A 13005-nucleotide genomic window follows, 5' to 3' on the forward strand; every position below is an offset into this window, starting at 1 on the left:
GATACAGCCCAATACCTGTAAAGAGAGTGGTGGCTGTCACCACTAGATATTAGTCCTATAACCTAATGGGAGGATCAGACCCCCACGCAAGGATAAAGTATAGTTTGTATAGGATTTTGTAGGATAAGAAAGATTTGGTTAGGTATCTGTAAAAAAAAAAAAACAAAGGTATTTTTGGTTTATTAGTTTCATTTTTTAAAACAGATGCTAGGCTAGCAAATTGTTTAATTCATTTTGGTCATATATTAAGGTTTTATGAGAGTTTTGGTGGCCAAAACAACATATTTGTTATGGTTCGCCAACTAAGCTTCTGCTGCATTCTATGCACGTATTTGTTTTAAGAATGTTTTCTTTGGCGGGTTTTATTTGTATATTGGTGTTCCTTGTAATAGGAACAGTCTTATATTTTGGGATTTAGGTCATCCCATGAGAGGGGTGTTTCCCCTATTTGAAGGTGTTGTTTTTAATGCTAGTTGGGGCTATAGGGTCTTTACTCCCTCCCAACATCAACGGTCCCTTGCACCTCCACTCAGTACATGAGTGACCTAGGCGGTGGCCCGCTGAACTGCCCTCGGCAGACCCCCGAGGGCTGGTCAGATTGTGCATTCCCATGGGTGGGGCTCTGCGAGATCCCCGGTTGTGCGGGATTTGGGGGTTATAGTTAGGTTTTTATTTTGGCCGGGGTTGATTTTTTTTTTCCTATTATGCCCCTTGTTTTTTAAAACGGGGGGGAATGTAGTAGTAACGCCCCCTAGCGGTTTCACCCTAACCCCCCCCTGTCTACAGGGGAGGTATAAAAGGGATTGCCAGTGCGCGCATCCCTCAGTTGTGACCTGGAACCTGATTGAAAGACATACTGACTGAGCTACAAGACAAGTTACAGTTGCAACTCACCAGTAGTGCCGGTAAGTACTACCGTTACTACAACAATATTAATGCATGCCTATCCATTATAAATATCATGCATTCACAACAAATTAGAAAAACCTAACAAATTAGACCTATACTTGTTAGAAATATTATACCTCTTGTGTACAGGACGGGGCTGTGTCTATCTACACTAACTGGTTAGACCGATAAATTTGTCTCTTGTTCGGTAGCCTAATTGTATCTGTACAGTCTGTAATACGGTCGACTGCATTCGCGACCGTATGAATACAGTTAACAAGAGGCTACCCGACAAGAGGCAGATTTATTGGTCTACCTCTACACATGACTGCCAATGAAATTAGCCAAGTTTCCATTTCTACGGTACCAGTTAACGTTACATCTTAATGAATGCTTTTTTTTTTCCCTGGAAGCAAAAGACAAAACAAAATAAGACATAACAACCCCCCCCCCCCAGCATTTTGTGTCAGTTAGAGGAAACGGTTAGCCAATAGACAGTCACCTCTGCCTCGCAGTGCCTCGCATCAAAGGCTACAGTAACGTATACACGGAAAACATTAGAGGTCTAGTAGTTTCTATGCCTAATCTTGATTGATGCAGTTCTCATGCAAACACATTCCAAAATCCGAAAACACATAAATTCATCAATTACTTCCCAATTCAACTCAGGGCCCAGCAATTGGACATTAAAATTCGACCAATTGATAGCCATTAGCCATGATTTATTATGGTTCTAACTAACCTTATCCACTTTATACATGCAGTCTAGGGCAATCATGCACTTTGTTTTCTTCAAAATCATGAAGATGTGGCACTGTGCCCCTATCTTGATTAATAACACAGTGCACAGACTCTACACTACACTAACTGTTAGGCATGCCATGTTTAATTGATAGTCATACTAATTCTATTCTACAACTGATAAGAGTTTATATGTAGACATAACTATACACAGCGTAGTTATTCGCACAGCGTATTAACAGCGTCTGGTCGGGCTAATGTAGACATTGTGTAATGACATGATATTAGTAATGAGCAGAGTCTACAAATTACAATACAGAAGTACCGGTACAACACACACAGAGTTCATAATATTCAGTCCCTTCCTAACCTTCGATGAATCAGCTCTTGCTCAAATTACATAATTTCAAGGACCTACCTAATGACTAACAGATTAAGCTATAAGACCTATACACTCACTTCTGTAGTTACGACCAACCCTAGCTAGTTGGAAAAGAAAACTTGTCTTCGTGTGCAACAAGAGGCTAGCCAGAATCCTCTTCTACCAAGGTCCACAGTTACCAATTGTGCAATGTGAATGAATGGTTGTACAGAATGCAAAGATCTCAGTGCCAGCTAGCTGCTGCGAGCTGCGCGAGCAACCCCATTCATCCTAACTTTCACACAGTCCAATATAAACATGTGGGACTGGATTAAAGAGGCCTCATGCACAAAACATCTCTTATATCAAAATAATCATCAAACGAGCGGCTATTCATGTACAAAACTTCAAAAGAGAAATAATATGAGTCAGTAAATGAGCACTGTGAATAACGAATGATACAGTAATGTCATATGAATCGTAGTTGCAGAAAATCAAAGCAATTTCCCTTCCAGAAATTACTCAAAAATCATCAGCAGACAACAAATGGCTAATTTGCATATTTTTGGCTCGTCCATTATTATTCAAATCGAATAAGTCAGTCTTAGCCTAAGATTGACTTTGTGAAACAGACTTAAAAAGTCGCACTTAGACTAAGATTGACTAGCGCTAAGTCTGACTTACTAAGTGCGACCTTTGTGAAACAGGCCCCAGTATTAAATGAGCATCACACTGACACACGCTAGAACACAGAACTGCAAGCGCGAATTACGATATTGCAACTGATTTGTTTTCGTCAAACTGGCATGGCAGCTTATGATGAGCAGCTGCCCTTCGCTTGTGAGAGAGAAAGAATTGTTGTCCTGATAGCTCCTACTCCAATCAATGTTAGACAGTCGTGACAGGAAAGCCAAAGGATTTCCCATTACATTACCAGAGCCTGAACTGAGTAAGTTTTTATGCTACTTGTACTAGCGCAGGACCTGGACCAGGGCCAGGTCCGTAGTCTAAACAGCTCTTGTACCAGTGACCGCAGGCAGAAGAGATTAGGCCCTACATTATCAGAAAGTTCACATTCTCATACATCACCACAAACAAATGTTATGTCAACAAGCTTGCTTTACCCAGACCAAAAGCGGCATTTGGTCTAGTCTTCTAACGTTACAATTTTTACATCTCTCATTACAAAATCTGGCTCTACCGCTACGAAACTAGGCCCTACGTACGATTGATTAACGACTTTGTGATAAACAGGCAACGGTCGTACTCCACGGAAGAACGAATTCCCGGTAGGCCTACGTGAAAGCCATCGGAGTTAGATCTACGTACATATCAAAAGGTTACTTGTGGCTCGATTGAATACCACTGGCACTAGCACACTGTTGTCATGCGGTACGCGCGTTCATGCAAAGGAGTAGTGTTTCTAGACCTAGTCGTTTTGCTTTAGGGCCTATACAGCAGTTTATTTCTTGTACTGTAGGTCATATAATATAACAGATATTGACTTTTTCCTTCGGTAGGAATATAACATTTAATTTCCCTTAGGAAGTTATATTTTTGTCTCGGAATACTATATTTTTCCTCAGCGCTACGCGCTTCGGAAAAATATAATAATCCTCGACAAAAATATAACTTCCCGCGAGGATCTCAAATGTTATATTCCACCTCTGGTAAGTCAATATCTGTATAATATATCTCTCATACCTAATGTGAAAAGAAATCATCAATTTACGCAGTCACCAAATCATATCATACCATCTTTATCACATCAAATCATATTACAAACTGCATGTTCTAATGACGAAAATAAATAGGCCCTTGGCTAAAACATGACAGGCATCTTTACAAAGATTATGGATGTATTATCACATTTGAGCATTTCACCCCATCGCTGGTGTTCCCTGTCAATTTGAAATGAAAGTTTAAATTTCATATATATATATATATATATATATATATATATATTATATATCCATATATGGGGTCGGGCTAACTCGGCCCACGGGACATCTCGTCCCACCCGTCGAGGGTGGGCCGAGTTGTCCCACTCGTTGGTATCGATAGTGATCGTGAGCGCTCGTCTGTGTTTGAGTTTATTTCGTCTTTATGACGTCTTTTCTAACCGTAATTTTTATGGAATTGTGCTCAGTGGTTTCTGTAAAGAATATTTGCCATTTTTGGGGGGATACAACGACGTAAAAATGAAATTTCAGACGTTTTTATCGCGGTTCGCGATCCCCATAGGTTCACGTTCATTTCGCGCGGTGGGCCAACTCGGCCCAGCTAAGTTTTAGCTGTTGTTTTGTCAGTAATTCTCCGTAAAACTATCAATTTTATCATGTATGAAGGTGTATTCAGGGTTCCTTCAACTAATTTCATCTTCGAGGGAATTTAATTTTGCACATGTTTGGTGAAATGTTGGATATTTGTTCGCATGATTTCATCTTTGCCGTGTCCGCACCGCACTGGTCTCGCCACTGCAGCTCGCTCACACACACAGTGGCAGAGCTGAGCTGGCAGCGCCATGCCCACTCGGGGAGGCCCGGAGGCGGGGCGCGAGCATCAGAGGGAGCAGCCGGGCACTCCGTACCCGTATCCCCAGTAGAGAAGAAATCAAATTATGTAGCAGATCATTCGATGTGAACTACATGAAGGTCATTATATGCATTTGATTTTAACTGTTAAATGTTTTGTTGTTGCTGTTGTTGTTGCTGATTTTATGTATAGATCTGCGTTCTACTCAAAAGTTATTTCTGTCCAATAAATGTTACCTTTTTTCTTTAATAAAAACAAACAAGCAAAAGTCAAAGGGGTGAGTCTCTTTATGGAAATTACCGTATAGATGTGATAAAGGTCACCTGGTATAAAGGGCGGTGAGTTGGCTCAGTCGGAAGCGCGTCTGCCTCACGATCACGCGGCCCGGGTTCGAACCCGAGTCTGGACTGAGCAATGTTGTGTGTAAACATACCGTCCCCTCTAGCAAGAGGCAAAACACTCTGTCCCTCGGATAGGACATAAAATGGAGGTCTGTAGAGCCCACTAATGTCAAAACAACCACTAATGTCATAACACGTCGACGACAAATGTCAAAACAACCACTAATGTCATAACGCGTCGACGACAAATGTCAAAACAACCACTAATGTCATAACACGTCGACGACAAATGTCAAAACAACCACTAATGTCATAACACGTCGACGACAAATGTCAAAATTGGATCAACCACTAATGTCATAACACGTCGACGACAAATGTCAAAATTTCCATTTTTACTGCGAATGTCATAACACGTCGACGACAAATGTCAAAATCGGATTAACCACTAATGTCATAACACGTCGACGACAAATGTCAAAATTTCCAAATTTTCTGCAAAATGTCATGACGCGTCACAAGGGCGGATCGAGGAATTCCATGAAGGAGAAGCGCCTTTACAAAATCAAAGGCTGGCGCGACCCTCGCCCCCCCCCCCCCCATTTTCTTATTCTTATTTCTGTTGTGTTCACAAAATAAAGAGAGGGGGGGCACTAAAGGGGGATGCGCCCCCTCTCAATCCGCGATTGCGTCAACCGCAAATGTCAAAATCGGGGATTAACCACAATTTAATGTCATAACGCGTCAACCACAGATGTCAAAATTTTCAAACTAACTGCAAATGTCATAACGCGTCACAGGGGTGGATCCAGGAATTCCGTAAAGGGGTGGGGCGCCTTAAAAAAAAAGGCTGGCGTGACCCCCCCCCCCCATTTTCTTATCTTTATTTCTGTTGTTTTAACATACTATAGTGAGGGGGAACCAGAGGGGGAAGCGCCCCCTCTCGATCCATGATTGCGTCAACCATAAATATCCAAACTCATTGCTTGCATTACAGGGGCGGATCCAGGAATTTCGTAAAGGGGAGGCGGCTTTACAAAATCAAAGGCTAGCGCGACACTCCCCCCCCCCTCCCTTTCTTATTTTTGTTTCTGTTGTTTTAACCTAATCATATTACAGTGAGGGTGCACCAGAGGGGGATGCGCCTCCTCTCGACCCATCATTGCGTCAACCACAAATATCAAAACTCATTGCTTGCATTACGGGGGCGGATCCAGGAATTTCGTAAAGGGGAGGCGGCTTTACAAAATTAAAGGCTACCGCACCCCCCGCCCCATATTTTTCTTTTTATCTATGCTGTTTTAACCAAAACAAAAAAGAAAGAAAAGAAAAGAAAGGGGGCATCAGAGGCCCCGGGGATGCGCCCCCTCTTGATCCATCATTGCGTCAAGCACAAATGACCAAACTCATTGCTTGCATTACAGGGGCGGATCCAGGAATTTCGTAAAGGGAAGGCGTCTTTGCAAAGTAAAAGTCTTGAGCGACCCTCTCCCCTCCCCTATTTTCTTCTTTTTATTTTTGTTGTGTTGACGAAATAAAGAGATTGGGCACTAATGGGGGATGCGCCTCCTCTCAATCCGCGATTGCGTCAACCGCAAATGTCAAAATCGGGGATTAACCACAATTTAATGTCATAACGCGTCAATTTAATGTCATAACGCGTCGACCACAGATGTCAAAATTTTCAAACTAACTGCAAATGTCATAACGCGTCACAGGGGTGGATCCAGGAATTCCGTAAAGGGGAGGGGCGCCTTAAAAAAAAAAAAAGGCTGGCGTGACCCCCCCCCCCCCATTTTCTTATCTTTATTTCTGTTGTTTTAACATACTATAGTGAGGGGGAACCAGAGGGGGAAGCGCACCCTCTCGATCCATGATGCGTCAACCACAATATCCAAACTCATTGCTTGCATTACAGGGGCGGATCCAGGAATTTCATAAAGGGGAGGCGGCTTTACAAAATAAAAGGCTGGCGCGACCTTCGCCCCCACCCCCATTTCTTATCTTTATTTCTGTTGTGTTTAAAAAATAAAGAGAGGGGGCACTAAAGGGGAATGCGCCCCCTCTAAATCCGCGATTGCGTCAACCACAAATATCAATATTGGATTAACCACAAATGTCATAACGCGTCACAGGGGTGTATCCAGGAATTCCGTAAAGTGGGGGGGGGGGGGGGCGCCTGTACAAAATCAAAGGCTGCATGGCGCGACTCCCCTTTTCTTATTTTTGTTTTTGTTGGTTTAACCTAATATAGTGAGGGTGCACGAGAGGGGAAAGCGCCCCCTCTCGATCCATCATTGCTTCAACCATACATATGGAAAAGCTCATTACTTGCATTACAGGGGCGGATCCAGAAATTTTGTAAAGGGGAGGCTTCTTTACAAAGTGAAAGGCTCGAGTGACCTTCCCCCTCCCCATTTTCTTCTTTTTATTTCTGTTGTATTGACCAAATAAAGAGATGGGCACTAAAGGGGGATGCGCCCCCTCTCAATCCACAAGTGCGTCAACCACAAGTCACAAGTCAAAATCGGGGATTAAGCACAAATGTCATAACACGTAAACCACAAATGTCATAACGCGTCACAGGGGTGGATCCAGGAATTCCGTACGGGGGGGGGGGGGGGCTTTACAAGATCAAAGGCTGGCGAGACACCCCCCCCCCCCCATTTCTTATTTTAGTTTCTGTTGTTTTAACCTAATAATTATAGTGAGGGTGCACCAGAGGGGGATGCGCCCCCTCTCGATCCATCATTGCGTCAACCACAAATGACCAAACTCATTGCTCTCATTACAGGGGCGGATCCAGGAATTTCGTAAAGGGGAGGCGTCTTTACAAAGTCAAAGACTGGTGCGACCCTCCTCCCTCCCCCATTTTCTTCTTTTTATTTCTGTTGTCTTGATGAAGTAAAGAGAGGAGGCACTGAAGGGGGATACGCCCCCTCTAAATCCGCGATTGCGTCAACCGCAAATGTCAAAATCGGAGATTAACCATAAATGTCATAACACGTCGACAACATAATAGTCTGTTAAAATTTTCAAACTAATTGCAAATGTCATAACACGTCACAGGGGTGGATCCAGGAATTCCGTAAAGGGGATGGCCGCCTTTAAAAAATCAAAGGCTTGATTATCTTATTTTTATTCCTGTTGTTTTAACAAAATATAGTGAGGGGGCACCAGAGGGGGAAGCGCCCCCTATCGTTCCATGATTGCGTCAACGACAAAAATCAAAACTCTTGCTTGCATTACAGGGGCGGATCCAGGAATTCCGTAAAGGGAGGTCACCTTTACAAAATCAAAGGCTGCCGAGACCCCACCCCATTTTCTTATATTTTTTTTTTCTGTTGCGTTAACAAAACATAGCGAGGGGGCACCAGAGGGGGATACGCCCCCTCTCGATCCGCGTTTGCGCCAACCGCAAATGTCAAAATTGGATTAACCACAATGTCATAAGACGTCGACCACAAAAATGTCGAAATTTCCAAACGTACTGAAAATGTCATAACGCGTCAAAGGGGCGGATCAAGGAGTTTCGTAAAGGGGAGGCGTCTTTACAAAACTAGACCTGCCGCACCCTCACCCTCCATTTTTTCCATTTTTTTTCTATTGTTTAACTAAAGAAAAAGAAAGAGAGGGAGCACCAGAGGGGGATGCTCCCCCCTCTCGATCCGCGATTGCGTCAACCACAAAATGTCAAAACTCATTGCTTGCATGATATGGGCGGATACAGGAATTCCGTAAAGGGGAGGCGCCCTTACAAAATCAAAGCTGCTGCATCGTTTGCATTACAGGGGTGGATCCAGGAATTCCGTAAAAGGTAGGCACCTCTACAAAATTAAAGGCTTCCTTCCCCCCCCCCCCCCATTTTATTTATTTTTGTTGTTTTAACAACAAAAAAAAAGGGGGCACCAGAGATGTATCAGTCCCCTCCCAATCCATGATTGCGTCAACCACAAATGTCAAAACTCATTGCTTGCATTAGAGGGGCGGTCCAAGTTCCATAAAGGAGAGAAGCGTTTATAAAATCAAAAAGTTGCGCAAACTGCCTCGCCTTTTTTTCATTTAATTTCTTTTGTGTTAACAAAAATAGAGACGGGGAGGGGTTACCGTGTCCCCCTCTAGATCCACGACTGCGTCAACCTCAAGTTAATGGCAAAACACATTGTTTGCATTACAGGGGGAGGAACCAGGAATTCCGTAAAGTGGAGGCTCCTTTACAAAATTAAAGACTGCCGCTTTAACTGTCCTTTAAACAAAAGAAATAAAAAGATATTAATAAGGGGGAGGGGGATTGCGCCAACCTTTCATTTTGAGAAGACGTCTCCCCTTTACGCTTTACGGAATTCCTGGACCCGCTCCTATAATACAAGCAATGAGCAAGCATTTCTGTTGTTGTTAAAACAACAGAAATGAAAAATAGGGGGTGCGGCAGATTTTAAATTTGTAAAGGCTCCTCCCCTTTACAGAATTCCTGGATCCGCCCCTGTAATGCAAGCAATGAGTTTTGACATTTTGTGGTTGACGCAATCGCGGATCGAGACGGGCGCATCCCCCTCTGATGCCCCCTCTATTTTTTTTTTTCTTCAAAACAACATAAATGATAAAAAGATGGGGTGATGATGCGTCAGCCTTTAATTATGCAAAGGTGCACCCTCTCCCCTTTACGGAATTCCTGGACCCGCCCCTGTAATGGAAGCAATGAGTTTGGCCATTTGTATTTGACGCAATCATGGATCGAGAGGGGGCGCATCCCCCATGGTGCCCCCTCTATATATTTTGTTAAAAACAAGAGAAAATGAAAAGAAGAAAATGGGGTGGTGTCGCGTGAGCCTTTGATTTTGTAAAGGCGCCTCTCCTTCACGGAATTCCTGGATACGCCCCTGTAATGCAAGCAATGGGTTTGGTCATTTTTTTTTTTTTTGTGTGTGTGGTTGACGCAATCATGGATCGAGAGGGGGTGCATCCCCCATGGTGCCCGAAAAGAAGAAAATGGGGTGGTGTCGCGCGAGCCTTTGATTTTGTAAAGGCGCCTCCCCTTCACGGAATTCCTGGATACGCCCCTGTAATGCAAGCAATGAGTTTGGTCATTTGTGGTTGACGCAATCATGGATCGAGAGGGGGCGCATCCCCCATGGTGCCCCCTCTATATATTTTGTTAAAACAAGAAAAAATGAAAAGAAGAAAATGGGGTGGTGTCGCGTGAGCCTTTGATTTTGTAAGCGCGCCTCCCCTTCACGGAATTCATGGATACGCCCCTGTAATGTAAGCAATGGGTTTGGTCATTTGTGGTTGACGCAATCATGGATCGAGAGGGGCGCACCCCCCACGGTGCCCGAAAAGAAGAAAATGGGGTGGTGTCGCGCGAGCCTTTGATTTTGTAAAGGCGCCTCCCCTTCATGGAATTCCTGGGGACCGTTTCATGAAACTTTTTGTCAGTGATTTACACTGACAACTGTTAAAAGCTACTGAAATCCTTGTGTCTGATTGGCTGATAGCAAATTTGTCGGTGAAAACCTCCGACGAACTCGTTGATGAAACGCCCCCCAGGATAAGCCCCTGTAATGCAAGCAATGGGTTTGGTCATTAAGTGGTCGACGCAATCATGGATCGAAAGGGGGCGCATCCCCCATGGTTCCCCCTCTCTATTTTTTGTTAAAACAAGAGAAAATGATAAGAAGAAAATGGGGCGGTGTCGCGCGAGCCTTTGATTTTGTAAAGGCGCCTCCCCTTCACAGAATTCCTGGATACGCCCCTGTAATGCAAGCAATGAGTTTTTCCATTAATCTTGTGGTTGACGCAATGATGGATCGAGAGGGGGCGCTTCCCCCATGGTTCACCTTCACTATATTAGGTTAAAACAACAGAAACAAAAATAAGAAAAAAGGGGGTCGCGCCAGCCTTTGATTTTGTAAAGCCCTCCCCCCCCCCCCCCCCTTCACGGAATTCCTGGGTCCGCCAATGTAACGCATTATGACATTTATGGTCGAAGTGTTATGACACTAGTGGTTAATCCAACATTGACATTTGCGGTTGACGCAATCGCGGATTTAGAGGAGGCGCACCCCCCCCCCCTTAGTGCTCCCTGTCTTTATTTTGTTAACACAACAGAAATAAGAAGAAGAAAAGGGGTAGGGTCGCGCCAGCCTTTCATTTTGTAAAGGCGCCCCCTCCCCCCCCCCCCCCCCTCCTTTGTGGAATTCCTGGATCTGCCCTTGTAATGCAAGCAATGAGTTTTTCCGTTTGTGGTTGACGCAATGATGGATCGAGAGGGGCCGCATCCCCCTCTGGTGCACCCCCACTATAATCATTCGGTTAAAACAACAGAAACAAAAATAAGGAATGGGGGGGGGGGAAGAGTGTCGCGTTAGCCTTTGATTTTATAAAGACGCCCCCCCCCCCTTTACGGAATTCCTGGATCCGCCCCTGTGACGCGATATGACATTTGTGGTCGACTTGTTATGACATTTGTGGTTAATTCCCGATTTTGACTTTTGGTTGACGCAATCGCGGATTATGAGGGGGCGCATCCCCCTTCAGTGCCCCTCTCTTTATTTTGTCAACACAACAGAAATAAAAAGAAGAAAATGGGGAGGGGGAGGGTCGGGCCAGCCTTTCATTTTGTAAAGGCGCCCCTCCCCTTTACGGAATTCCTGGATCCGCCCCCATAATTTCAAGCAATGAGTTTTGCCATTTGTGGTTGACGCAACGACGGATCGAGAGGGGGCGCTTCCCCCTCAGGTGCCCCTCACTATATTAGGTTCAACCAACAGAAACAAAAATAAGAAAAGGGGAGTCGCGCCAGCCTTTGATTTTGTAAAGCCCCCCCTCCCCCCCCCCCTTTACGGAATTCCTGGATCCGCCCCTGTGACGCGTTATGACATTTGTGGTCGAAGTGTTATGACATTAGTGGTTAATCCAACATTGACATTTGCGGTTGACGCAATCGCGGATTTAGAGGAGGCGCACCCCCCTCCTTAGTGCCCCCTCTCTTTATTTCGTCAACACAACAGAAATAAGAAGAAAAGGGGGAGGGTCGCGCCAGCCTTTCATTTTGTAAAGGCTCCCCTCCCCTTTACAAAATTCCTGGATCCGCCCCCGTAATGCCAGCAATGAGTTTTGATATTTGTGGTTGACGCAATCATGGAACGAGAGGGGACACTTCCCCCTCTGGTTCCCCCTCACTATAGTATGTTAAAACAACAGAAATAAAGATAAGAAAATGGGGGGGGGGGGGGGGTCACGCCAGCCTTTGATTTTTTTTTTTTTAAGGCGCCCCTCCCCTTTACGGAATTCCTGGATCCGCCCCCATAATTTCAAGCAATGAGTTTTGCCATTTGTGGTTGACGCAACGACGGATCGAGAGGGGGCGCTTCCCCCTCAGGTGCCCCTCACTATATTAGGTTCAACCAACAGAAACAAAAATAAGAAAAGGGGAGTCGCGCCAGCCTTTGATTTTGTAAAGCCCCCCCCCCCCCCTTTACGGAATTCCTGGATCCGCCCCTGTGACGCGTTATGACATTTGTGGTCGAAGTGTTATGACATTAGTGGTTAATCCAACATTGACATTTGCGGTTGACGCAATCGCGGATTTAGAGGAGGCGCACCCCCCTCCTTAGTGCCCCCTCTCTTTATTTCGTCAACACAACAGAAATAAGAAGAAAAGGGGGAGGGTCGCGCCAGCCTTTCATTTTGTAAAGGCTCCCCTCCCCTTTACAAAATTCCTGGATCCGCCCCCGTAATGCCAGCAATGAGTTTTGATATTTGTGGTTGACGCAATCATGGAACGAGAGGGGACACTTCCCCCTCTGGTTCCCCCTCACTATAGTATGTTAAAACAACAGAAATAAAGATAAGACTAGACTCGGAATTTGTCAAGACTGACAAATTAGGTGATCCGATTTTTTTTTTTAATCAATGATTCGAGCTTTCACCTGAGATTAGGGACATTGGTCGTGTGATGTTTGGATTCTCATTTTGAAAAGGGAGTCAGACCTGCCATCTTGGGTACCGAATTCCGTATACACTATCAAAGAAGCAGAATGAACTATATTTCACCTTTGACCCCACTTTGCACCCCCAAGATGGCATCTGAGCAAAAAGTGGTTATTTTGTGAAACTATTCTTGTAATTGGTCTTTGC

The sequence above is a fragment of the Diadema setosum genome, chromosome 4 (genome assembly GCF_964275005.1).
Source record: "Diadema setosum chromosome 4, eeDiaSeto1, whole genome shotgun sequence".
Taxonomy (NCBI): domain Eukaryota; kingdom Metazoa; phylum Echinodermata; class Echinoidea; order Diadematoida; family Diadematidae; genus Diadema; species Diadema setosum.